Source organism: Vicia villosa, unplaced genomic scaffold (genome assembly GCF_029867415.1).
Source record: "Vicia villosa cultivar HV-30 ecotype Madison, WI unplaced genomic scaffold, Vvil1.0 ctg.001967F_1_1, whole genome shotgun sequence".
Lineage (NCBI taxonomy): Eukaryota > Viridiplantae > Streptophyta > Magnoliopsida > Fabales > Fabaceae > Vicia > Vicia villosa.
Window position 1 is genome coordinate 325,217 of NW_026705795.1, and position 27,588 is coordinate 352,804.

At 33.4% G+C, this 27,588-nt stretch overlaps 1 long non-coding RNA gene across 2 annotated transcripts; it reads left to right on the top strand.

Moving 5' to 3' along the window:
• Window positions 1–24,115: 24,115 nt before the first annotated feature.
• Window positions 24,116–25,072, top strand: LOC131637350 (uncharacterized). Of its 2 annotated transcripts, none has more exons than XR_009294310.1 (5): window positions 24,116–24,272; window positions 24,424–24,509; window positions 24,624–24,694; window positions 24,769–24,861; window positions 24,958–25,072. It is a non-coding gene; the product is annotated as an uncharacterized LOC131637350 (long non-coding RNA). The 2 variants fall into 2 exon arrangements; XR_009294311.1 differs by having other exon boundaries at window positions 24,990–25,072.
• The last annotated feature ends 2,516 nt before the right edge of the window (window positions 25,073–27,588 follow it).

The window sequence follows — 27,588 nt, forward strand, 5'->3', positions numbered from 1 at the left end:
TGATGAGGCTTTAGCAGCTGCTGCACTTCTTCCATGTACTAAGGAAGATGCAACAACTACAACACTGAGGGGCTGCATCAGGATTTGATTTGGAATCATCTTTAATTTGGTTAAGTGCTTTTTCAAACTGCAATAAAATCAAATCAATGGTAAATTCATAACAGCTAAGGTACTAACTAACATTTGATTATGAAAAAGTATAGGAATTGAATGTTTTCTAAAACCATGCTGGAAAGAACAAACATTCATAAAGTAACAACAACAAAAAAAAAGAAGAGAAAACCATGAATAATTTAAGCAAAGGTTAATAAGAAGCCATGTAACTCACAAATAAAAAAAACTGACATAATGATGGTTTTGATTGTTACTTTTCTCTTGATTTCACATTCTTCCAATTTTTCCATCCATTTCTCAACCTGAAATGGTAAAATATGTCAAATTTAAAATAGCTCAATAACACTTTAAAATAACACTCACTACAACACAAGCTAGTATACGATATTACATTTGGATGGAAGTAGACATAAATCATTCTAACTATCCAGATGTAGTGGTCAAGCCCAGATCTGAAATGCCGCTATCCACTGAAAAGATTTGTTGCTTAGTTGTTTCTTTCTTCAGAAATCAAAACCCCTAACAAAAAATAAATAAAAACACCACAAATTAGAAGAAGTAAATGAAAATGAAATCATAGCACCATAGATCTAAGAATATGAAGGAGTTAAAACAAAAATGAAAATGAAATCAAATGACAAATGAAATCAAACACAAACGAATATTTATCCAACTCTAAATAAAATGTGAAGAAGTGAAGGAGATATTGAAATGGTAGAAGAGTTTCTAAGATACCATAGAATCGGAGACGAATATTGGCATGGCTATGAGTTTCTGCATTTGTTGCGAGTTGCTTCGTCTTCCTTTTCCCAAATAGTTTCAGCAGCGCAGAGGGTGGAGAAAGGGGTGGCTGTGCTAGGGTTTGAAGGGAAAAGGAAAGAGAAAAGAGAAAACGTGTGAGAGAGAAGAGAAAATGTGTGAGAGAGAAGAGAAAACGTGAAAGTACAACATATCTTTGAAGTGACCAATGAGGAGAGAACAATTGGCATGAAGCAATTTTTATTTTGTTAATTACTGGAATAACCTTTAGCAAGGGAAAAAATAATTGATTGGAAGGGTAAAAAGGTCAGTTTGGGCAACACTTTAGTATTGGGTAGATAGTTGATATATATGTATGTCACGACATTGTACTCTAACCGGAAGAGAAAAAAAAAGGAGAAAATTATAGTGCTATATTTACTATGATTGTGGAAAATAATTAATTTAATATTGAGTTGATGATTGTTGAGTAAATTAACTAATTTAAGTTAATTTCAATTTTATTAGATTTAAGTTAATTTCAATTTTATTAGATTTAAGTTAATTTCAATTTTATTAGAGTTGTCAATAGAGTTGGCAGAGTTATTTTGAGTTACTAAGAGTCATATTTTTATTTCTTTTAATTAACTATGACATGTTTAGAGTTGCTTTCGAATTGTTTAGATTCAAATCTGATCAAACGAAAAATTAAAATTGAAGGTATTTGACTCCTTAGAATTGTTTCATTATTACTTGGGTCAGACCGTTAACCAATTAAATTTATAAAAGATATTTTTATATGTTTAGAGTTGTCAGTTTATGATATCAGTGTTTACATTATCGTTAAAACTTTACAAATTCATGTGATTCCACTGTGTATGCTATTATGTTATTTTCGAAGCTTGCCTTGTTCTGTTCCATATATTCTACTTAAGATATAATAGGTATATAATAGTGTACATAATGGAAGTGGAATATCCATTTTAGCCAAATATTTTCATTCCATGCTGTTGTCTTCAGTGCTATCAATTAATGAACATGTTGTAATGGAAATGAACCATTATAAATTGAAATACAATAGAAACAAGAGTATATTGAATTGTGTAACAGTAGTAGTTAGAAAACAAAATGAAATGCAAAACAATCCTGTTTGATCGAAATAGCCGAATTAAGCGGTATAATTAGTTGTCCGGAATTTAATGAAAATTTACGTGGTAACTAAGTTTAATTAGTAGATTAATGTGGTGGTGTTATTTTGTTGAAATTGTGATATTTTACGAATCGATCGAAATTGTGTTTGATTTGAATATCTTTATAATAAATGTTGGTTTTGTGATGGAAATGATAAATTGTGAATTGTATTATGTGGGTAGCCGTTTGACATGAATCCTAGTGATTAATTGATTAGTTGTGAAAGTGTGCATTCATATATATTTGGCAAATGTGAATTAACATGAGATAGTATGGTTGCTAGTGTTAATTGGATTTGTGAATCGTAATTGATTATTGGCCTTTATATGTGAATGATATATATGTGTTGTGAATGTTGTGTACAATTGGTGGATAATTCATAGAGTTTAATTATCATGGTATGCGGTAAGTTAAGATTGATGAGATAATCTTAATTGCATATAATATTGGTATTTGTACATTCATTCATAGCATGGTTGGCTTTATGGTGGAAGCGGTGAAACTGTGGGTTCACATGGTAATAGACGTTGATCCTTGAATGGAAATAGGCGTAGAAGATGTTGATCCTTAATTGGAAATAGGCGTAGCAGACGTTGATCCTTAATTGGAGATAGACGTGTTGGCTTTGATCTTGTCTGGATCGGGAGCGTGGCTAGATTCTATATGAATCGGAAGCGGTGGAACTTTGGGTCCACATTGGTACCACATGCATAGAGTCACATGTCTTACATTGGGTCACATTGGTGTTATGTGATATTTGAATATATGCATTTATGTGATTGTTATGTGTGTACGAAATGTGATCATTGAATTTGGTGATGTTTTACATAGTTTGGTGATAAATGTGAATATCTGATGATGATGGTTTGTGTACATATTTGGAATAATAGCATTGGATCCTTTTGAATATTAAACCATTGAGTTTGTGGCATACTTGAACATGTGAAATATATTGGATAATGCTATTTACATGATTATGCAAAGTGTGATGAATTTGTGAAGATAATCTTTCTACAAATTGGTTTTGATGAAGACAAGATTTCAATTGCAAAAGGAATGGATCAATTCATATGAAAGCATAAAGATTCAAGTATTTCAAAAAGAACTTAAACTTCATTGATCAAAAATATTAAGGTATATGGTATACAACTCTCTTGATGCATAAACAAGTGTTCTCAAACATTCATACATGTTCCATAATCTTTGCAAAACATTAGAAAATCATTCAAACCTTTAAATATATGTTTTTGGTGTTTTTTGCATATGGGAACCGAGTTCCAGTTTGGAGGAACCGGTTCCCAGTTCCCTCTGCCCAGCTATTTTTCGCTCATCATGTCCAGGAACCGAGTTCCAGTTTATGGGAACCGGTTCCCCAGTTCAAATTTTCAAATTTTAATAAAGTTACATATAGGGAACCCGGGTTCTGTTTTAAGGGAACCAGTTCCCACGTGAATTTTTTCAAAAATTCAGAATTCCTTTCATTCTTCAAATGGTACCTCTTCACCTTTTATTCTTGCATCCTTCCATACATAATAACCATTTGTAAAGGTGTCTTAGAGGCTATATATTTCAGATTTTTCACAATTTATTTTTTACCTCTTTCATTCAAATAATTCAAACAATTCAAGTGTCCATATCTTTCACAAAAATCACCAAGTGTCCATACTTCATTTTTATTTGAAACTTTGTTCATATAACTTTCACTCAAATACCAAAGTTTCATATCATACATTCATTGAACACTTGTTTATCATTAAAAAGAATTGTATGCTTGAAAGGGAAGATCAATCCAAGATTGATATATTATTCATCTTCATAAATTCTTGTATCATTCAAAGATATTTTTCTTTTTCCTTACTATCCAGGATTGTTGGAAGTAAGTGTTGTGTTTGAAGAGGATTGTTCTTCATTCACATTAGTGTTGCTTGATCTTAAAGGTGTTAAGAACCTTTGATCACCCTATAGGTTAGATAGTAAGCATAGGCTTGTACAATAATTCTAACTATAGTGAAATCTCTTTCGCGTTTGAAAGGGAACTGGAGTACTCTCGGATTGTGAGGGGAACCAGTATACATCCTTGCGTTCTTTAATTTTCCGCATTTTATTGCTTTCATCACCATTACCATGAAAAGAAAAGAACCTCTCAAAAACCTTCATACATTCAACCAAAAATTATTAGAAATATTCTCATAAAACCGATAAAATTTTTGAAAACCTAATTCAACCCCCTCTTAGGCATATCTGATACTTACATTTGGCATCAGAGCAAGTTATAGGTAACTTGTTCCTAAAGATCCAGAATGGCTTCCGCAAATCAAAATCCGGTTTTCAAAGATGGTGGTTCTAACAACAAGCCTCCATTGTTTTGTGGTGAATATTTTGACTTTTGGAAAATCCGAATGAAGGCTCATCTAGAAGCACAAGGAGAAGAAGTTTGGGAGGCTGTCCTACAAGGTCCTCATGTCCCTATAACGGTCGTTAATGGTGTTGGATCGGAGAAACCTAAAGCGTCATGGGATGATAATGATAGAAAAAGGGTTCTTGCTAACAAAAAGGCAGTCAATCTTCTTCAAGGTGCTCTTAGTATGGATGAATTTTTCCGAGTATCGGCATGTACAACATCAAAGGAAATTTTGGATACTCTTGTAGAAACTCATGAAGGTACCACTGAAGTTAAAAGATCAAGATTGAATACTTTAAGCCAAGAGTACGAACTTTTTAGAATGAAGCCCGGAGAAACTATTCTCGATTTGCAAAAACGATTCGTACATTTGACAAATCACTTGAAGGCACTTGGTAAGACTCTTACTACCGAAGAACTTAATCTTAAAGTGCTCAGATCTTTGACAAGGGAGTGGCAACCAAAAGTGACGGTGATATCCGAAAAGAAAAATTTATCAAAATTTAGTTCCGCAACACTATTTGGAAAACTTCAAGAATATGAGACGGAACTTGGAAGATTGGAAAAGCATTAGAACTTAGAGAAGAAATCCAAAGGCATTGCATTAAAGGTAGATTCAAAAGAAAGCAAAATGAAAGATGCATCGGATGAAGATGAAAACTTCTTGCTTCTTGTAAAAAGGTTAGGCAAATTTTTTGGTAATAAAAATAATATTGATAATACTAACTATGTCAAAAGAAAGAAATTCTCAAAGCATAAAGATAAAGAATCATCCACTTCATCACAAGAAGTTACATGCTATGAATGTGGGAAACAAGGACACATAAAGCCGGAATGTCCAAAGCCTTCGAAGAAGAATGGATTCAAAGGCAAAAAGGAGTTCAAAAATAAAAAGGCCTACATAGCATGGGAAGATAATGAAGTAAGTTCCTCATCGTACTCCGATAGTGACTAAAGTGCAAACCTATAACTAATGGCATCACACCACTCTGACGATGAAGAAGGCGAGGTTAGTTATGATGATTCTCTTTTTGATAATGGTGCACAAGGTGCAATAGATGAATTATTAAAAGAATGCAAAATTCTCTATAAAACTATCTCATCTCAAAAGAAAATCATACTATCTTTAGAAGAGAAGGTTAAGATAAGTGAAGTAGAACATAAAGATGACAAAGAAAAAATGATTAGTGTTCAAGAAGATAATGTTGCATGCAAGAATTGTGAATCACTTTCCTTCCAAATTGTCCAATTGAAACGTGTTTTAGAAAGATATGAAAAAGGGCAAATTGGATTGGAAAATGTTCTTAGCACACAAAGATATTCCAATGATAAGAGCGGACTTGGTTTCTCTAAATTTGATAAACCAAGATCCAACAAGACTATCTTTGTCAAGGCTAGTAACCAACCAATTCAAGAGAAAGTGATCAAGCCTAAAGTATTGCAACATTATCCTAAAAGAAATAACTTTGTTAAGAATAAATCTTATCCTCCTAGATATAGAAGTAACTTTGAACCTACTTGTTTTTATTGTGGTATTATTGGTCACACACCCAATGCTTGTTATGTAAGGAACTTTAGTGTTCCTAGTGGACATTATGTATGGGTGAAGAAAGGAACTAACTATGATGGACCCAAAGCCACTTGGGTACCTAACAAAACTTAATTTGTTTTGTAGGCATGCTTGAAGACCACTTCAAACCTATGGTATCTAGATAGTGGTTGTTCAAAGCATATGACGGGTGACCTAAACCAATTTTCAGATCTAAGGGTAAAGGCCAAGGGTTTTGTCACTTATGGAGACAACAATAAGGGAAGAATTCTTGGCAAAGGCAAAGTTGGTGCACCACCTTTCACATCAATTGAAGATGTTCTTTATGTTGAAGGACTAAAGCATAATCTTCTAAGCATTAGCCAACTTTGTGACAAAGGCTTCAAGATCAAATTCACTAAGGAGGAATGCTTGATCATTGATGAAGTCACCAATGAGGTAAAACTCAAAGGTACAAGAATTAATAACATTTTTATGATTTCTTTAAATGATTTATCTTTGAAAGTAAAATGTCTTTTGATAAACAATAATGAATCATGGTTATGGCATAAAAGAGCAGCCCATATTCATATGGATCATTTAAATAAGTTAACCAAACATGATCTTATTATTGGCTTACCTAAGATAAAGTTTGTCAAAGATAAATTATGTGATGCATGTCAAAAGGGAAAGCAAACCAAATCATCTTTCAAACCAAAGAATGTGGTGACTACAACAAGACCACTTCAATTGTTGCATATGGATTTATTTGGTCCGTCAAGAACAAGAAGCTTCGGAGGTAATGTATACGCTTTAGTTATTGTTGATGATTATTCTAGATATTCTTGGACTTTGTTTCTTGTGCAGAAAAGTGATGCTTTTAAAGCCTTTAAAAAATATGCAAAACAAATCCAAAATGAGAAGTCATTAAAGATTGTATCCATAAGAAGTGATCATGGTGGAGAATTTCAAAATGCATCATTTGAAGAATTTTGTGAAGAACATGGTATCTCTCATAATTTTTCAGCACCAAGAACTCCACAACAAAATGGAGTCGTTGAAAGGAAAAATAGGTTTCTAGTGGAACTTGCAAGAATAATGCTTAGTGATGCAAATCTTCCTAAATACTTTTGGGCGGATGCGGTTAGTACGGCATGTTATGTTGGAAATCGAGTAATCATTAGACCTATCTTAAAGAAGAATCCATATGAACTCTTCAAAGGAAGAAAGCCAAACATCGCTCACTTTCACATTTTTGGATGCAAGTGCTTTGTTCTCAACAATGACAAAGACAATCTTGGTAAGTTTGATGAGAAATCCGACGAAGGTATATTTCTTGGTTATTCTCTCTCTAGTAAAGCATATAGAATCTATAATAAAAGAACTTTAACTATTGAAGAATCCATGCATGTATCTTTTGATGAGACTAACACCTCCAAGGAGGAAATAGTTGTTTGTGATGATGATGATCCTTTAGATTTACCCCCGGAAGAGCTTTCAAATGATACAATTGTGAAGGCACCGGAAGTTCAACAAGAAAGTGTTCAACAAGAAAGTGTACAACAAGAATCAAACACCAATGATCTACCAAAAGAGTGGAGAACTCATAGAGATAATCCTATTGATAAAGTTAATGGTGATATTAGCCAAGGAGTTGCAACAAGATTAAATCTCAAAGATGCTTGCTTACACATGGCTTTTGTTTCTCAAATTGAACCTTCCAAAGTTGATGAAGCCTTAGGAGACGATCAATGGATAAATGCAATGCAAGAAGAATTAAATCAATTCGAAAGAAATCAAGTTTGGGAACTTGTTCCTAGACCAAGTGATAAACACATCATAGGTACTCGATGGGTGTTTAAGAACAAACTTGATGAGAATGGTATAATTGTTCGAAACAAAGCAAGATTGGTGGCCCAAGGTTACAATCAAGAAGAAGGAATCGACTTTGAAGAAACATTTGCTCCAGTTGCAAGGTTAGAAGCTATTCGTCTTTTACTTGCTTATGCATGTTCATTAAATTTTCAGCTTTATCAAATGGATGTCAAGAGCGCATTCTTGAATGGCTATATCAATGAAGAAGTCTATGTCAAACAACCCCCGGGATTTGAAGACTTCAAGAATCCTACACATGTCTTTAAGTTGAGAAAGGCTCTTTATGGCTTAAAGCAAGCACCGAGAGCATGGTATGATAGACTTAGCAATTTTTTGTGTTAAAAGGGTTTCGAAAAGGGTAAGGTTGATAAAACTTTGTTCATTAAGAAAATCAAAAGTAACACTTTATTGGTTCAAGTCTATGCTGATGATATCATTTTTGGATCGACTAACAAAGAAATGTGTGAAGAATTCCCATTGATGATGCAAGGAGAATTCGAGATGTCTATGATGGGAAAGATGAACTATTTTCTTGGACTACAAATTAAGCAACTCAAAGATGGAATCTTTATCAATCAATCCAAATATTGTAAAGAATTATTGAAGAAGTTTGATATGGATAACTGTAAAGCAATGAATACTCCAATGGGCTCCGGTACATATGTTGATCAAGATGAATCCGGTACTCCAATTGATATTACTAAGTATCGAGGTATGATTGGTTCTTTATTGTATTTGACGGCAAGCCTTCCTTACATAATGTTTAGTGTTTGCCTTTGTGCTCGCTTTCAAGCAAATCCAAAGGAATCACATCTTATGGCGGTTAAAAGGATCATGAAGTATCTCAAAGGAACGACCAACGTTGGCCTATGGTATCCTAAAGGTAGTGTTTGCAATTTAATTGGTTATTCTGACGCGGATTATGCAGGTTGTAAAACTGATCGTAAAAGCACAAGTGGTACTTGTCACATTCTTGGAAATGCATTAGTATCATGGGCTTGTAAAAAGCAAGCACGTGTTGCTCTTAGCACGGCCGAAGCGGAATACATAGCAGTGGGTAGTTGTTGTGCACAAATTCTTTGGCTTAAGCAACAACTTCGTGACTACGGACTTGATATCGAATGCATTCCTCTTCGATGCGACAACACAAGTGCAATTAATATTACAAAAAATCCGGTCATGCATTCTAGAACCAAACACATAGACATTTGACATCATTTTCTCAGAGACCATGTCCTTCAAGGAGATGTCGAAGTAACATTTGTGGATACTCATAACCAACTTGCGGATATCTTCACCAAGCCGCTTGCAAAAGAACCTTTTTACAAAATTCGGCGAGAACTTGGAATTTTAGATGAAAAAGATATATGATTCTTCATTTGATAAAATAAAGGTACACATATATCTCATACATTTCTAGAAATATATTTGCTATAATCATGTTTCTATGTGTTAAAAATGCTTGCATTTTATGTATTTTTCATTTTTTGGTTAAGGAACCCGGGTTCCAAAAAGAGGGAATCGGTTCCTAGTCTAGTCTGCCAGGTTTTTACGCTTGTTTAAGGGCTGGAACCCGGATTCCCAAAAGGGGGAACCGGTTCCTGCGTAACTTTTTCTTTTTTATTTTTTTATTTTTTATGTTACATTGTTCAAACATGTCATAACTTTCTCTCCTTTCTATATGACATATCTCTCTCCTCTTTTATGTTCCCTTCTCTTTTCTCTATGTGTCATAACTTGTCTTTTATTTGAATTTATTCACTCCATCTCATAACTCTCTTCAAACAACTTTGACCTACTTTATTCACCTTCACACTCATTCATATCTCTCTTGACTACACTATTCATCCTCTTCAACCTTCCTCCACTACCATTAAAACTCCACTAAATCAAGCCTTTATTCCACCAAAATTAAAACCCACTCATCCAATCTCTTATATATACTCTCACACATCCAAAACTCATATCACAAAACTCTCCACAACAACAAATCCGAAAATCCCATTCTCAAACCCTAACTTTCAAAAAGCTTCATCCATGGCTTCTTCATCAAGAGCATCAAAGGGAAAGAAAAAGGCTAGGAATGATTTTGATGAACAACCTCTTCCAAAGAATCCAAAGCTTAACATTTGGAATAGGCCTCTCTTGATTTCAAAATATGGTAACCTTGAATCCTTTCCTTCTCATAGTTTTGTATTTCCGGAAAAATTAAGATATCAAGGGGTTTATGATTTTGCTAGTGATTATGGAAAAATATATCCGGATTTGGTTAAGGAGTTCTATGAAAATTTGACTATTGTGTTTGGTAATGATCTCTCTAACCTAGATGAAATTAAGCTCACCTCTTCGATTCGTAATAAAACTATTAGGGTGGATGTTGCATCTTTTGGTAATTGTTTAGGACTCCCTACTACCGGCCAAATTTTGGTTGCTGGACATACACCCGAGTGGGAAGGCTTTAGCAAAACACAAAGCTTTCTAGATATGATTCGACCCTCTCAAACCACTACCGTGACTCAACAAAACCCTCTCCTCACAAAGTTTAACATGTTTGGATCAAACTTTCCAGTTAATGAGAGAATGCTCCATTTCATCATTGCTTATGTTTTGCTACCAAAACATTCAAATCACTCCCATGTCAATGAGTTGGAACTTCAAGTGCTCTATGGTGTCAAGAATAACATTCATATCAATTGGGCTGTCACAATGTTGCTTCATATGCATAGGCTTCAACACTTGAATGGTGGTTTACCTTATAGTAGACCTATTACACATATCATGAAAGCTGCCGGTGTGAACCTTAAGAATCAACCTTCTTTACCTATGTCTCCAAGGGAATGTGAAATCAACGACAAAACCGCTCTCAAAAATACCGGTATTGTCTTAGCTATGGACGGAGCTTTTGTTTACAAGGATGATGATGTTCCACCACCCATTCCGGAAGGAGGTGCGACTTTGGATATAGTCTTCAACAAATTGTGCTCTATTGAAACCACCATTGCTAACCACTATCAAGAACAACAAGCGGAAAATGCCTTCTTTCGCCAACAATTTGCACAAATCCTCCAATACCATAACCAACCCAATCAAGAGGATAATGGTGACCAAGGCCAAGATGATGAAGAGATTGATGGCTTGGATGATGAATGAGCATTATGTGTTTAATTTGTTTCCTTTAAATTTACATGTACTTTTCGTTTAATATCCTTTCCGTTTATGCATCTATAGTTTGCACTATGTTTTATTTCCTATGTTATGTTCCATTAAGTTTCAATTCCTATGTTGTAAGACTTATGTTATGTTACCATTATCATTATTTCTATGTGTTCACTTTTTGTTTTTATTATTATACATACCTTCTTCTATCTTTCATCTTCTTTTCCATTCCTTTTTGCTAATGACAAAGGGGGAGAAGAATTATATATAAATTATATATATGCACATGTATGTTTGTATGTTTCTCTAACAATTTGTAGCAAGCAAATCTTCAATAAAAGAATCAACTCAAGCAGAGCATCAATTATCATATTAAGGGGGAGCTTTGTCTTAGGGGGAGATTCAAATTTTAAAGCAACATCACCACCCTACCAATCCTACCAATTTCAAGTAATTTGTCATCATCAAAAAGGGGGAGAATGTGAAGACAATCTTTCTACAACTTGGTTTTGATGAAGACAAGATTTCAATTGCAAAAGGAATGGATGAATTCATATGAAAGCATAAAGATTCAAGTATTTCAAAAAGAACTTAAACTTCATTGATCAAAAATATTAAGGTATATGGTATACAACTCTCTTGATGCATAAACAAGTGTTCTCAAACATTCATACATCTTCCATAATCTTTGCAAAACATTAGAAAATCATTCAAACCTTTAAATATATGTTTTTGGTGTTTTTTGCATATGGGAACCGAGTTCCAGTTTGGAGGAACCGATTCCCAGTTCCCTCTGCCCAGCTATTTTTCGCTCATCATGTCCAGGAACCGAGTTCCAGTTTATGGGAACCGGTTCCCCAGTTCAAATTTTCAAATTTTAATAACGTTACATATAGGGAACCCGGGTTCTGTTTTAAGGGAACCGGTTCCCACGTGAATTTTTTCAAAAATTCAGAATTCCTTTCATTCTTCAAATGGTACCTCTTCACCTTTTATTCTTGCATCCTTCCATACACTAGGATGGCCTTGTAATTTTGCGCACAAATAATGGTTATGCAAACCACAAATAATAGAGCATCTCCACTTCTTGCTAGCCAACATGTAACAACAGATCTTAAATAGACACCCACATTTTCTAGTACCCATGTCGTCTTCTTTCGCACATCATTGTTACAAACGAGTTTCTTCTTGCCGTACCATTATTCGATCTTCCTATTACCAAACCAAAGTCAAGGTTAGTTTCATTCATACGAATCCATGTTAGCATGCTTTCACGATCATCAAAGTCTTCCTTGCTACTAAAGTCACCTCCGACATCTACCATCTTTGCGACTACCCATCAACACTCGTACAAACATCCACTAAAGGAGTTAATTCTCTTGAAATATTATCGGGATGCACCATACCTATTTGCAAACAATTGCAAAAATAACACAGAATTACATAACTGTTGGAAAAAACAACTCAGTGATTGTTCTGTAGATGCACCTACGGAAGTGTTCATCTTTAACACGTTCCGTAGATGCATCTACGGAAGCAGCGCAACTTTTTTCAAAAAAATTAGATGCATAATATGAACAATGTAATGGTTGAAGATGGATATTTACTTGAAATTCAGACTCCTCTTGCTTCCTTTGACTTGTTGCACCAAAAAAATTGAATCTTGGAGTGAAAATAGGTAATGATGATGTAGGGTTTTTAGGGTGTGGAATATGGATAGTTTGAAGAAATGAAACAATGGAGGGAGTGATCATGATGGTTCAAACTATATCAGACACTTCCGTAGATGCATCTACGGAATATTGTGGCGCTAAGTCATTCCGTAGATGTACCTACAGAACTATCCGTGAGCTGAATTTATTTGTATTTTTCCCCACATATAGTAGTTTATTATTCTTCCGTAGATGTTGCTAGGGAACCTATCAATTTTTTTTGCATGAATGGCGTGCTTCCGGAAGTGTATCTACGAAAGCTGGGGGCAAAAATGGAATTTTGCGTGGTGTATAAGAGATCTATGGGGTGCATTGAAATATTGTCATTGAAAATACATGGCTTATACATCTTGTTAACTCTTATTCGAAATATTATAACAAATACTACTAATATACATGTGTAAATTGCTAGCATATTAAATGATATTTTTTGAAATAGTATTGATATAAAATGTCAATCAATTATAATCAATAAAAAGATAAAGTTGACAATAATATAAATTTTAAGATAGTTGTAATAAATTGAAATATATGTGATATAGATGCGATTTTGAGAATGATTTAGTCAAAATGAAAAAAATCATATGATTTCAATCAGTAGAATTCAAAGTTATAATGAATAAGATGTAATATGATTTTGAGATAGATATGGTGAAAATCATAACAAAGCTAAATAATGATATTATGTAGCAAAGTGTGTATATATATATATATATATATATATATATATATATATATATATATATATATATATATATATATATATATATATATATATATATATATATATATAATTGTCATTCACTTGTGTATTTATATAAAATTGTTAATGAAAATAAAATAGATATTTTGTTGATAGTGCCACGTGATGAAAATAGAAATTTTAACATTTGAAAATAACAATTTTGTATCTCAAATAAAGATAATTGTTAATTAAAATAAAATTGACATTTTGTTGATAATTATCCGTGAGAAAAATAAAAATTTTGAAATTTGAAAAAAAAAGAATTTTGTGTCTCAAATAAAGACAATTGTTAATTAAAATAAAAAAGGTATTTTGCTTGCTGATAAAGTGTTTGTCAAGAATAATTAAAAATTTCAAATTATTATCTTATATATCAATTTTAATGGTTGTATATGTAACACCTCATTTCTACCAGACAAATCTTAATAAAATCAGAGTTACAAAATCTCAACATAAAAATAGGATGCTACACTTACTACTCGAAACAATGTCATTTAATCACGTATAAAACAGATACATAACACTTAAAACTCGGGTGAATCATTAACAACATAATTTAATCTTTAAAACAAAACCATTTTTAACATAAAGCAGCAGAATCATAATTTCAACTTAAATGACATAACATCTTGTCCAACTGAAAACAACTTCGAAACAACAAGGTACTTTAAGAAATTCAACTTAAAATTCAGCAACTAAATATAATAACAACGATAAAACACAAGTGTTCATCCCCCCGAGTGTTACGTATCAGGGCGACGACACCTGACTGGAACTAATGAAGGTAATCAACCTCCACTTTCGGATTACCTGCACGTTACCAACATATGGGTAATATTCAAACAGAAAGGGTGAGATATCGAACAATATAATTGGATGTGATAAATACTATATTAGAATCAGTTCATGTAAAATCACCACCTCACAACATTTAAACAACATTTATCATAACAAAACCATCAACAAGACATAACAACTATTTCAGCTTCACGATATCATCAACACAGTATAACAACTATTACAGCTTCACAACGATATCATCTACACAATATAACAACTATTTCATCATCACCACAACTCAAAGATGTAACTTAATATGTGACTCATTACGATGCACATGCATGTGGTACCAACGGAGCAAAGCCCCCAACTTAATATTTTTCAAATAATAGAGGCATCAACAAGGCATAAGCCTTCAACTTGTATAAGCTCCCAACTTGATATGCTATGTATGCGACAACATATATGAACACAACAACAACAACACAACACAATAACAACAATAATTCAACAGCAACTCAACATTGGCCATAAACCTATAATTTAGTCTTGCCAATAAATAAGGCAACAACGACAACATGTCAACACAGGCGTAAGTCTCCAACTTTTCTGCCAAGAATCAGAGGCAACATAACAACAACCAAAACAACCAAATTAACAAAAATTATCGACAACCACATAACAATGACAACAACAATTATCAACAATAACAATATAGCCACAACTTAACAACATCAACACAACAACAACTGAGCAATAACGACTTAGCAACAACAACACAGCAACCACTACCTACTGTGGATATTTCATCTACCACTAACTACCTCTAGTATTAAATTCTTTACTAACCTTGTAATTTAATATTAACTCTGTTATAACTAACCCTGCTATTTTGTTTAACTACTATGTCATTTAATTAAACTACTCTGCTTATTCACTTTTATCATCTCTGCTATTTTCCTAATCTGTGATAACCAATTGTTTTATTTATTAGTACACTGTTACTTAGCCCTAAGTCTGTTATAACTACTTCTGTTATGCAATTATATTAACTTAACACTAACACTATTATCAATATATATATATATATATATATATATATATATATATATATATATATAACACAAAATTATATCAATCATAACATAAAAATAATTTACAACATACAAATTCAACAATTCGTTTGGATTCAATTATGAAGACAATTCAACATATTAACATATAATCAATACAACCACAACTTAATAGCATACGATTTCAGAATTAATCACAACCTAATAATAGACAAGGCAACCATCTTACACAACCCAATTCCCTACATAACATTCACCATAATTCCCATTATAGGGTCAGAACCCCACCCTTACCTTGAATTGAAGGTTGCTCTATAACTCTACCAATTGAAGCCTTCTTGCCCAAACATCTAACTTTTGCCTCTTTTTCTCTTCTGCGACTTTCTCACGGTTAATTCTTCAAACCTTCTTTCCAAAATTTTACTTAACCTAATTCTCCTTATTAATATAAACCTTCATAATTTATTATTCATATTGGGCTTAACTTCCAGACCCCATCATTTACTACATTCAACCACTGAAACAAGCTCAAATATATATTACACTATTATTCCACCACTACTAGTTAATTAATTAATTCAATTAAAATAGTATAAACTCCAATAATTCACAATCACTTCATAATTTATCGAGTAATCCAAAAACACATAATTAGATAATTAACGAAATACTCGGGGCGTTACAACTCTCCCCCACTTAGAATATCTTTGTCATCGAAAATTCACTCGATACTACAACTCTTAACGTGGACTTCACATCTAACTCTCTGATCCTCAAGTCGCGTTTGGCAACACTTTAATCACTACTTTCCTAGACATAACAATAACTCCACACGATTTAAATCAGATATACACATGCTAATCATTCAACAACTTTACGACATAATCATTAATAACTTTATCAACCACTCAACCATATTCTAACATATCAGCATTTAAAGTAGTAACAACACCACACTTATACTTGGATATAGAACATCACAGTATCATAATAACAACATTTTCAACACCAAAACTCATACACAATTTTATTCTAGTATCCATGTATGTTGATTATCAACAAAATATCAGCAAATTTATTCGCATCGTCGCATCACTCTTATAGTGACATCAACATAGTCAACATAATCAACTTCGTCATAATATGGATTACTCTTCATTACATACGATAATCAAAAACAACATCACAACAACGATAACAAAATCATCATAACACCAACTTAACCGTATAACTCAACAACCATACACATAGCTCTCCATTAACCAACAATCCACAATAATATCCATGTAAAATCAGTAAATATTTACTAGAAAACTTAGCACCCTAGCACATCATCCTTATATCAACAATCCACCAAATTAAGCATGTAGATCAAGACATATCATTCCCATAGGCTTCTAACATTCTTAATCCTTCACTTTTAACGAGTTGTACATTCATAGCAATTGTGCCACATCACGCTTCAGCTGCACAACTCTGATCATCTACTTCAAATCAATGTTCTCATTAAAATTTTCGTCAACTATCTAGTTCACAAGTTTCCATCTAGTTTCAAACTTTCTTTAGCATCCACCATAAACTCGTTGTTCACTTTGATATTCTCAGTCTTTCACTTTGCGATGTTAGCTCGCATATAAACCTGCAACTCTGAATTGTTCAATACTTCTCAACTCTTCCTAGCCACTTCTCTATTAATTCACACAAACTGGTGAGCGACTATCCTCACGATATAATTCATCAATCACTTTACACACTATTAACATAGCAAGATAAGTCTATACCATCCAACACGATCTGGTCTACTATTAACAAGAGATTAAGGGTGATCAGTTCCTCAATTTGTCAATAGATAGCCGATAACCATAATGGAGCATAACCCTCGTTACCAAACTATAATAGCGTTCCTTTAGAATTGGTATTCGAGTCACGTGCAGCGCCATAATCCAATAATTTACTTTAAGGTTCACAAATACTCCCACAATTCTCCTCTCATTCGATCTTGTCAATGAGACACCAACGCCCAACATATTACAATTACTTAGCATCACACAAAGGATAAGTATTCTCTAACTCAAGAATTATTACTATACTGGCATTACCATTCGTCTTGTCTCAATTGAAATCTCAACAACATCGTTCTACATTGGTTTGATGATGGAACCTCTCCAAATTCTTCCTTTACACATGCCGCCACTTTGGCATCATAGACACGACTCTAATTCTTCTTAACAGCATATTCCCTTAAAAAGACATCTTCATTCTAATCTTTTTTAATCGATATTAAATGCATCTCTATGCGCTTCTCCAATAATTTCACATCCTTTTTAATACCGAACATCTCATTTCTCAACTTATTCGCCAATAATATATTACACTTGACCTTGTTTCGAACGACTGCGGCAATAACCATCCATGCCCAAAATCCTCTAGTTACGTAACCGACTTCAGAGTTCCTCCATATAGGAATGCATCTACTGTATTTGAAAACACTTTCATAGGTTAGAATATACTTTTATCTCTTCATAGGATAAAACAGAACATCAATCCGATACCCGGAACACAAGATATGAATTTCCAAAGTTATCCAAAAATGCGAACACTGACGTCATACAACAACATACTACTACACACCTTACGATAACATCAGAACATAATTTCCTTGTACCTGTACCAACACTTTCCATTCTCGAAATCATACTCATCTCCTCGCACTTCCGACTCTGACTCATGATTCAGAACATTCCAACAACTTCAACAACTTTTATAATCACTTATAAGGATCCCACGACAAGGTCTACAATAATCTATCACTCTACCACCATTCAAACTTCGACATCATATGCAAGGACTACTTAAACCGATAACTTCACGGTCCACAAACAACGCTGGAACATCGCAACTTTTTAAATTCCATCTTTTAAAATCATCCTCTTTACTTAACAATCACCTTCAGAAAACATCAGGGATTTACGCTCTACTCGTATATCAACAGCCTTAACATCGCTCCTCACCCTTCGAGAGGTAAGCATCAACAATGTCTGATCATTCTCCCTCAAGATGCTCCAACTTTATTAACATACAAAATCTCGAATCCTTGTCATCTTCAGATTCGAGAAACAACCAAAACTTCAGTAATACTTGCACTGTCGCCATCAGTAGCATCCTGAACAAACATCTTTCAACTTAAACATATCTGAGAAGCAAAGCTTCTCCCCCACTTATCTCAAACTAATTCCTGCAACAATCGATTAGAAAGCGAGAAAGCACCGACAGTGTTCCACACACATGTCGCGTACTATGAATCAACATATCGACAGTATTCAACTAGCATACTACTCTACTGGCTCGACAAACTGGTCGGACGGACTAACCGGGCTCTGATACCACTAATGTAACACCCCATTTCTACCCGGTAAATATTAATAAAATAAGAGTTACAAAATCTCAACATACAAATAGGATGCTACACTTACTACTCAAAAACCAAGTCATTTAATCACGTATAAAACAGATACATAACACTCAAAAACCGGGTGAACCATTAACAACATAATTTGTCTTTAAAACAAAACAACTTTTAACATTAAGCAGCGGAATCATAATTTCAACTTAAATGACATAACATATTGTCCAACTGAAAACAACTTCGAAACAACAAGGTACTTTGATAAATTTAACTTAAAATTCAGCAACTAAATATAATAACAACGATAAAACACAAGCGTTCATCCCCCCGAGTGTTACGTATCAGAGCGACTACACCTGACTCAAACTAATGAAAGTAAACAACTTTCACTTCTGGATTACCTGCACGTTACCAAAATATGGGTAACATTTAAACAGAAGGGGTGAAATATCGAACAATATAATTGGATGTATGATAAATACTATATTAGAATCAGTTCATGCAAAATCACCACCTCACAACATTTAAACCACATTTATCACAACAAAACCATCAACAAGGCATAACAACTATTTCAGCTTCACAACGATATCATCAACACAGTATAACAACTATTTCAGCTTCACAACGATATCATCAACACAGTATAACAATTATTTCATCATCACCACAACTCAAAGATGCAACTTAATATGCGATTCATTACGATGCACATGCATGTGATACCAACAGAGCAAAGTCCCCAACTTAATATTTGCCAATTAATAGAGGCATCAACAAGGCATAAGCCTTCAACTTCAAATTTTGCCAATCCAAGCCAACTTACCGAGCATAAGCTCCCAACTTGATATGCTATGTATGCGACAACATATGAACACAACAACAACAACAACACAACACAATAACAACAATAATTCAACAGCAACTCAACTACAAACCAACACAGGCCATAAGCCTATAACTTAGTCTTGCCAATAAATAAGGCAACAACGACAACATGTCAACACAGGTGTAAGCCTTCAACTTTTCTGCCAAGAATTAGAGGTAACATAACAACAACCACAACACAACCAAATTAACAACAATTATCGACAACCACGTAACAATGACAACAATAATTATTAACAATAACAATATAGCCACAACTTAACAACATCAACACAACAACTGAGCAATAACAACTTAGCAACAACAACACAACAACCACTGCTTACTATGGATATTTCACCTACCACTAACTACCTCTAGTATTAAATTCTTTAGTAACCTTGTAATTTAATATTAACCATGTTATAAATAGCCCTGCTATTTCGTTTAACTACTCTGTCATTTAATTAAACTACTTTGCTTATTCACTTATATCATCTCTGTTATTTTCCTACTCTGCGTTTACCAATTCTGTTATTTATTAGTACACTGTTACTTAGCCCTAAGTCTGTTATAACTACTTCTGTTAAGCAATTATATTAACTTAACACTAACACTAACTCTATTATCTATATATATATATATATATATATATATATATATATATATATATATCAATGTCTCTGCTACTTAATATTACCCTGTTGTTCAATCTTAACTCTACTATTTTAACATCAAGTCTGCTATCTTAATGACTCTGCTACATTATAACTCTGTTACTTATATATATATATATATATATATATATATATATATATATATATATATATATATATATATATATATATATATATACACACACACACACATATACTACTCTTAATCAGACTAGTAAGTTAAACAAATACGAGGGAGACACTGTGCCCTTCGGCACACCAACTTTGTGTCGTCCGTCACTTCTTCAGTTTCCCATTGTGTCGCTCGACACAACACATGTGCCCCTCGGCTTAGCGTGTTTCTCAGTTTTCTCCACAGATTTTGTTTAGTCCGTTTCAATGTTAACACAGGTACCAATCGTCCGACGATCGTCAACATTATCAAACATGCAGAAACAACACAACATTATATCAACCATAACTTCAAAATAATTCACAACAGACAGATTCAACAATTCGTTTAGATTCAATTATGCAGACAATTCAACATATTATTAAATAGTCAAAACAACCACAACTTGATAGCATACAATTTCAGAATTAATGACAACCTAATAGCAGACAAGGCAACCATCTTACACAACCCAATTCCCTACATAACATTCATCATAATACCCATTATAGAGTCATAACCCCATTCTTACCTTGGATGAAAGGTTGCTCTATAACTTTACCGATTGAAGCCTTCTTGCCCTAACTTCCAACTTTTGTCTCTTTTCCTCTTCTGCAACTTTCTCACGGTTAATTCTCCAAACCTTCTTTCCAAAACTTTACTTAACCTAATTCTCCTTATTAATATAAACCTTTATAATTTATTATTCATATTGGGCTTAACTTCCACACCCCACCATTTACGACATTCAACCACCGAAACAAGCCCAAATATATATAATTGTTGTGATAGGTAGCGCACTAGTTACCTTATAACCATAGTCACACGGTCGTTATGAAAACCAACATACATACAACCACCCCTTACCTCACAACGGTTGGTCAGGCGTTGTAGCATCCCTTTTTCAACCTTTGTGGTATCACTTTTACGTAGCATTGGAAATTTTTTTGGGGCCAGAATTGATGAGTCAATCGATGACATTTGTACCAATCGATTGGTTGACCTAAAAATATTCGATTAGGAAGTTTTAAAAGACAAGAAAAGATATATAGTCGTTATCACTCATTAAGATATTCTCCTAATTGTTTAGGGAGCATTTTTGTACTAATCTAATCGATTGGGTGAAGTGTCAATCGATTGGAAATAACAAAAAAGTCTCCAGAACTTTTCTGACAACTCCCAAATCTTCTGACATGATTTCAAGACAGTTTTAGAAATATTTTCTGAAGAAAAATAAGTTAAAAAAATTATTTTAGTGTGTGTGTGATTAGTCGTATAACTTTACGAAAAAACCCTTATGCTGTTATAATATTACTCACTCAAATGCAGTAGGACGAGCTTTCAGACACTTCAAGTCTTGTCAGATACTTCAATATTATAGGCACTTGCTTGAACTTTATTTTAAGATGATGCTTGAGTTATATTCTATTTAGATGTCATCCTGAGAAAATCATTCAGGCTTATTAAACTCTATTGATATGTTTGCATCTTTAACCACTTTATACATGACTTTAAATTGTTAATGTCATTATTTTCAAAGATTAATTGTCATCATCAAAATATGCAATAAAGTTTCTTTCCGGAGATCATATTCTATAAATTGTTAATGTAACCTAACCCACAATATAAAATATTAATTTTTGTATCTTCTTTTATGGCCTATCTATCCTATTTTGAACTAACCTAATGGAAATTAATCAATTGAGAAGTTGCTAATTTGTATCTCAAGAAAATGAAAGTCAAAGTGCATCAGATGCTTTTGTGCACGCCTGAAGTACGGATCCGTGTAACAACTACCACCACTTGGAAGATAGATACTATAAATATACAATAATCATCATTATTATAAAAAATAAATTATTGTTTTTAAGAATGCATTAACATTAGTCAATATGAATGACTCCATGTGAATAATTTTCTGTAAAGACAAAAATAGCAAGTAATTTCAACTAATGTTGCTTTTATGTTTCACACTTCTAAACTTTTATAATAAAACCTAAGTGCCAATTGTTGAGAGCAAAAAGTCTAATTATCTGTATTAACAACAAATAATACTTAATACTTAATACGTTTTCTACATTAGCTTATGTGAGAACGTTGCGATAGATATAGTTAAAAACAATATACTCATATATCCTCTTTAATTATAAAATTACTTTATTTATAGATAGTAAATTATCAGATAAAAATTATTTATTTTGATAAAGATTAATTTAATAAATGTTATATTATATATATATTTTTTTTGTTTTGGACGGATCAACAATCATTAAAGGTCAAATTTGTATGTTCAATGCAATAAGAGCACGTAAATTACTAACTTACATGTGAACCTTCATTCTTAGACATGATCTTCTGTCCATAAATTATATTTAAATATTCTTTTCAGTCACGCTTGCAAAATGTCTCACTTAGACATTAATTTAGCCGCATGAGAGCTAATCTTTTGCACATACGCCCATTAGTTACTAAACAATTATTACCACCACATCAGAAGTCTCACTGCGGTGGTCGTCATTGACCTATCATCTATTATCTATTCCAATACAGAATAGTGGTTCCATAAGTGGAAATCATCTGTTAATTTTTTTGAATTCTTCATCGATTATCTCAAGTTTCTCCAGTTAACCAACACTACAATTGTTTTATGTTACAACTTCGACAAGTGTAGCTGTTTCATTATTGGTTTTTCCGATCTCTGTTGATGGTATGTTCGAAGCTAATTTGCACTCTATAGTGAAACTATTGATCTAGAATTAATTGTCCACAATTTTTTATATAATGCTTCATCAGTTCTCTCTTCATGAAGAACATCCTCAACAATATGATCGCCAAGCTTTAATAGTGGCTATTTAGCCAATAGTTCGAAAACCTCATTTTATTCTTTTGTTCCAACATCATTTTTCTTCTCATCAATTCCCGCTTCCTCCACCACAATATCATCCTCCTCCTCAATCTTTGGCTCCACCACAGTTATCTGACTTTCAACAACTCTTAGCTTTGTGCGGAGCACCAAATGCAAATGAAATCAAGTTGAACATTTTCAAAAAATTTATAGCAATAAAACGCGAGGCTTCTTCGTGTTGAAAAAAAACAAGAAAAGATTCAACTCATAAATAGTAATGCAAATGAATGCGGCCACTCCAAAGTCATCTCAAACACTACAAGAAAGTTGTTGATTAGCCGGGTGAATCTGCCAGGTGACTCACACCTCGCAAAATATTGCACTTGCGGGATGCAATTCACCTCGCAAGCCGGATTTCTTAAAAAAAATAATATAAATGCTTTTCCATCTCGCAACGGAGGGAGGGAAATTTGAAATTTTGGAAAAAAGAGTTGCAGAATGTTAAACACCCCGCAAAAATATTTTAAAAAATTAATTGAAAATATAAATATTACATTTACTCAAAAGGCAGAGTGGCAGGTAACTTTTTTTCTGATTCTACTGACACAAAAGTTGCATAGTGGATATCACCCCGCAAATCTCAAAGCGTTTTTACGTTGCGAGGTGAATATTACTTCGCAAGATTTTTTTTAAAATTTTGGAAAAATATAAAATCTGGCAATTAATTAAAGTTCAGGCTGGTAGGACATGTGTCAGACACGGAAGTTGCGGGGTGTTAAGCACGCCGCAAGTGTTAAAATTCGCTGGGTACGTTTCACCTCGCAAATTTATTTAATATTTCCTTTTGATACTCATCTCCCACGTTCTCAGTCTCTCTAGTCTTTCACTCTTTGCCTCTGTTTCACTCAAAGAAAAACCATTTTTTCACAAAACCCTTAATCCTCGCAAGCTGTATTTCCAAGCCTTCCCACTCGTTTCAAGCCTTAATCGTTTGTTGCAAGCCTTCTCGCAAGGTACAATCATTCGTTTGTTTCTTTCTAGGGTTTTGCATTTGGGGGTTTCGTATTTGGGGGTTTTGCATTTGGGGGTTTCGCATCTCAATCGTTCGTTCCTTTCTTGTGAGCTTCGTTCTGCAATTGAGATTTCAGTGTTATGTCTTTGCAGTGTTGGTGTTACTAGCTAAGAATCGTGTTGGCTTCAAAGTTTATATTCATACTCTTTCTGTCTTCGTTTTGCAATTGAGAGTTCAGGTATGTTTTCATTTTGAGTTTTGAAACTGAATGTGTATGTATATTTTGTGCAATTTGAATGTGTGAGTTAGGGGATAATCTGAGATTTGATTTGGTTTTGATGTGTGATTACAGGTCTTGAAGTGTTTTGGCTTGGTATGAATCTGTAGAACTTGAATTGGATGTTGAATTGCTTTGACTTGCAGGTTCATGTAGTCTTTATTCTTTTAAATTGTTTTGGGCATGAATGCAGTTCTGAATTTCTGTATATTTTTGGCAGGTAATATACTTGGCTTGACATATTTGTTTAACAGATTTGTATTGGGATGCAGAATTGGTTTTGAGCTAGGTTTGAAGTTCGATTTGGTTTGAGGTGAGAATTAATCAAACTATGGAACATTGAGTGAAGCTAGTACAATATCATAGCATCAGTTTGTTTATTTATCTCTGAATTCCTCTTTAAATATAGAAATAACGTTCGTCAAAAAACATTACGAATAGGACGAGGGCTTTGCAGTTGATTAGGGCTTGGGGTGAATCTGAGGATATTGCTTATCTTCCTGTTTTCAGTCAAACCTATTTGGTTAGTTTCTTTCTGACTTGTTTGCTTTGTTTTTTTCTATGCCTCTTTTGTTGTAACATTGCAGGGTCAATTGGGTCCTCTAATTTGCCTTGGTCTCACTCAAAATTATAGTTTGTCACAGCTTGTGTTTATAGTGTTTATATAACTTTATTATATATTGATCAATAATAGAGCTATATCTGAGTATGTGAGTTATGATCAAATTAAGGGAAAAACTTAAAGTTTACTTTAGTAGGTTATTAGTTGGAATTATGATAGATAGAGGATGTGTTCTATTTTAAGAGGTAAGCAAGTGTTAGATTGGATCTATTGTATCTATTATTGGCAATCGTATTTTGCACGGTTAGGCTTAGGCTACTGATAGGAAGCTAATCCTATCAACACTATAAAACTAGGGTTTTCTAACTAAAGGGAAAGAACACTACAAGCTAAGAGAATAAAAGATAAAATAAACTTTGATTTTTCATTGATTCATTTCACTCTCTCATTAAGAGTACATATATAGTGATGGCAATAGTGGGTAGTAACATAAAAGCCCAAACATTAAAAGACTAACTAAATAATATCTAAGATAAGCCCAACTAACATAAATTATTTTAAATAACTTAAGCTCAATTTCATACTCTATCAGCTACCCTTTAAGGATGTTGGAATTATTTCCCTTGAAATTATTTCACTTGAATAAGTACTAACAGGATGAAAAATACAACAGATTACATTTTCATTGTGGTTTGTCATGCAACAAGTACTTATAGTAGCTACTAGCTATATAGATAAAGTCATATCATTTATAATGTTTTTTTAGTTTTCCTTTATATTTAATTATTAGAGTTTTCTTCATCCAGTAAAATTTCCTATAGGAATTTCTGTTTGGCTTATTCTGATATGGCAATTGGAAAATCATCGCATATACAACTCTACTAATTTTTATTGTTTTTAAGTTTTATTGGACGTGTTCATACTATTTTTACTTATGTCAATAATCCACCTATGAGCACCCTATTTCTTAGTATTATTACTGCTTGAGAATCAGTACTACAAATTCTTGTCTAGTCATGTGCTTCATTTCATCTATTTCCTTCTCATAGTTACTAATTCTTGTCTAGTCATGAAGCACATGTGTCTCTGATTTCACCTATTTGATATAATGGTGAGTTGAGAAAGTAATGATCAAACAGAAATCAAATTGCTGACGGGGAAGGATCTTCACGTCCTCCGACATTAACCCCTGAAATAATTGAAACAATTAAACAACTAGCTCAGATTGAAGCAGCACGTGAAAATGAAACATTGAGAAAAAAACAAATGGAGTTGGAGGAAGCATTGAGACTTTCACAAGAGCAAATGATGCTTACACAACAACAAATTCAACAACAAGTGCAACAACAAATACAACAACAAATGCAACAACAAATGCAACAAATGCAACAATTCTTTCAACAACAATATGGTGGTGGTGGATTTGGAGCGGTTGGTAACCAAGGAGTAGTAGACGAGAATGATGAAGCAAACGAAAATAATGCGGACGACCCGGATCCTAAGTGAATATTATTTTGAATTTAAATATTTTGGATTAATCATGTTTCTTTATATTAAATATGTATTTCTTTATATTAATTATAAATTTCTTTATATTAAGTATGAATTTAAATATTTAGAATTAACTATAAATTTAGTATTTTTAAAAAAAATTGAATTTTAATTATTTATTATATTTATATTATTCTAAATATTTAGAATAATATAAATACTTTTTTTTACTATATACGTTACTATTTGCAGCGTGCAATAAACAAGGAAATGTCAAAATAATTGCCAGGTGAAATACACCCTGCAAGTATTAAATATTCAAATATTGCTAGGTGAAAATCACCCCGCAAGTTGTCTAACATACTACTGGATCATCTGTGTCACACTGAACGAAGTTGCCAGTACATATTGGAAAGCGTGTTTGCGGGGTGTTATACACCTAGCAAAGTTGCGGGGTGAAAAGCACAATGCAGAATCACCTATTTCACCTGCTCTGACTCAACTGAACAAATGTGCTGTACCTCTTGGAAAGCGTGTTTGCGGGGTGTTTCTCACCTAGCAACGTTGCGGGGTGAAAAGTACCTGGCAAATTTGCGGGGTGCATATCCCTTTGCAAACAGTTGCGACTAACGTTTTTGCGAAGTGGCAAGCTCACCTCGCAACTGTTGCGTTGCAGGGTGATATTGGTACTTGCGGGGTGGTTTTTGTGTCGTCCGTCACTTCTTCAGTTTCCCATTGTGTCGCTCGACACAACACATGTGCCCCTCGGCTTAGCGTGTTTCTCAGTTTTCTCCACAGATTTTGTTTAGTCCGTTTCAATGTTAACACAGGTACCAATCGTCCGACGATCGTCAACATTATCAAACATGCAGAAACAACACAACATTATATCAACCATAACTTCAAAATAATTCACAACAGACAGATTCAACAATTCGTTTAGATTCAATTATGCAGACAATTCAACATATTATTAAATAGTCAAAA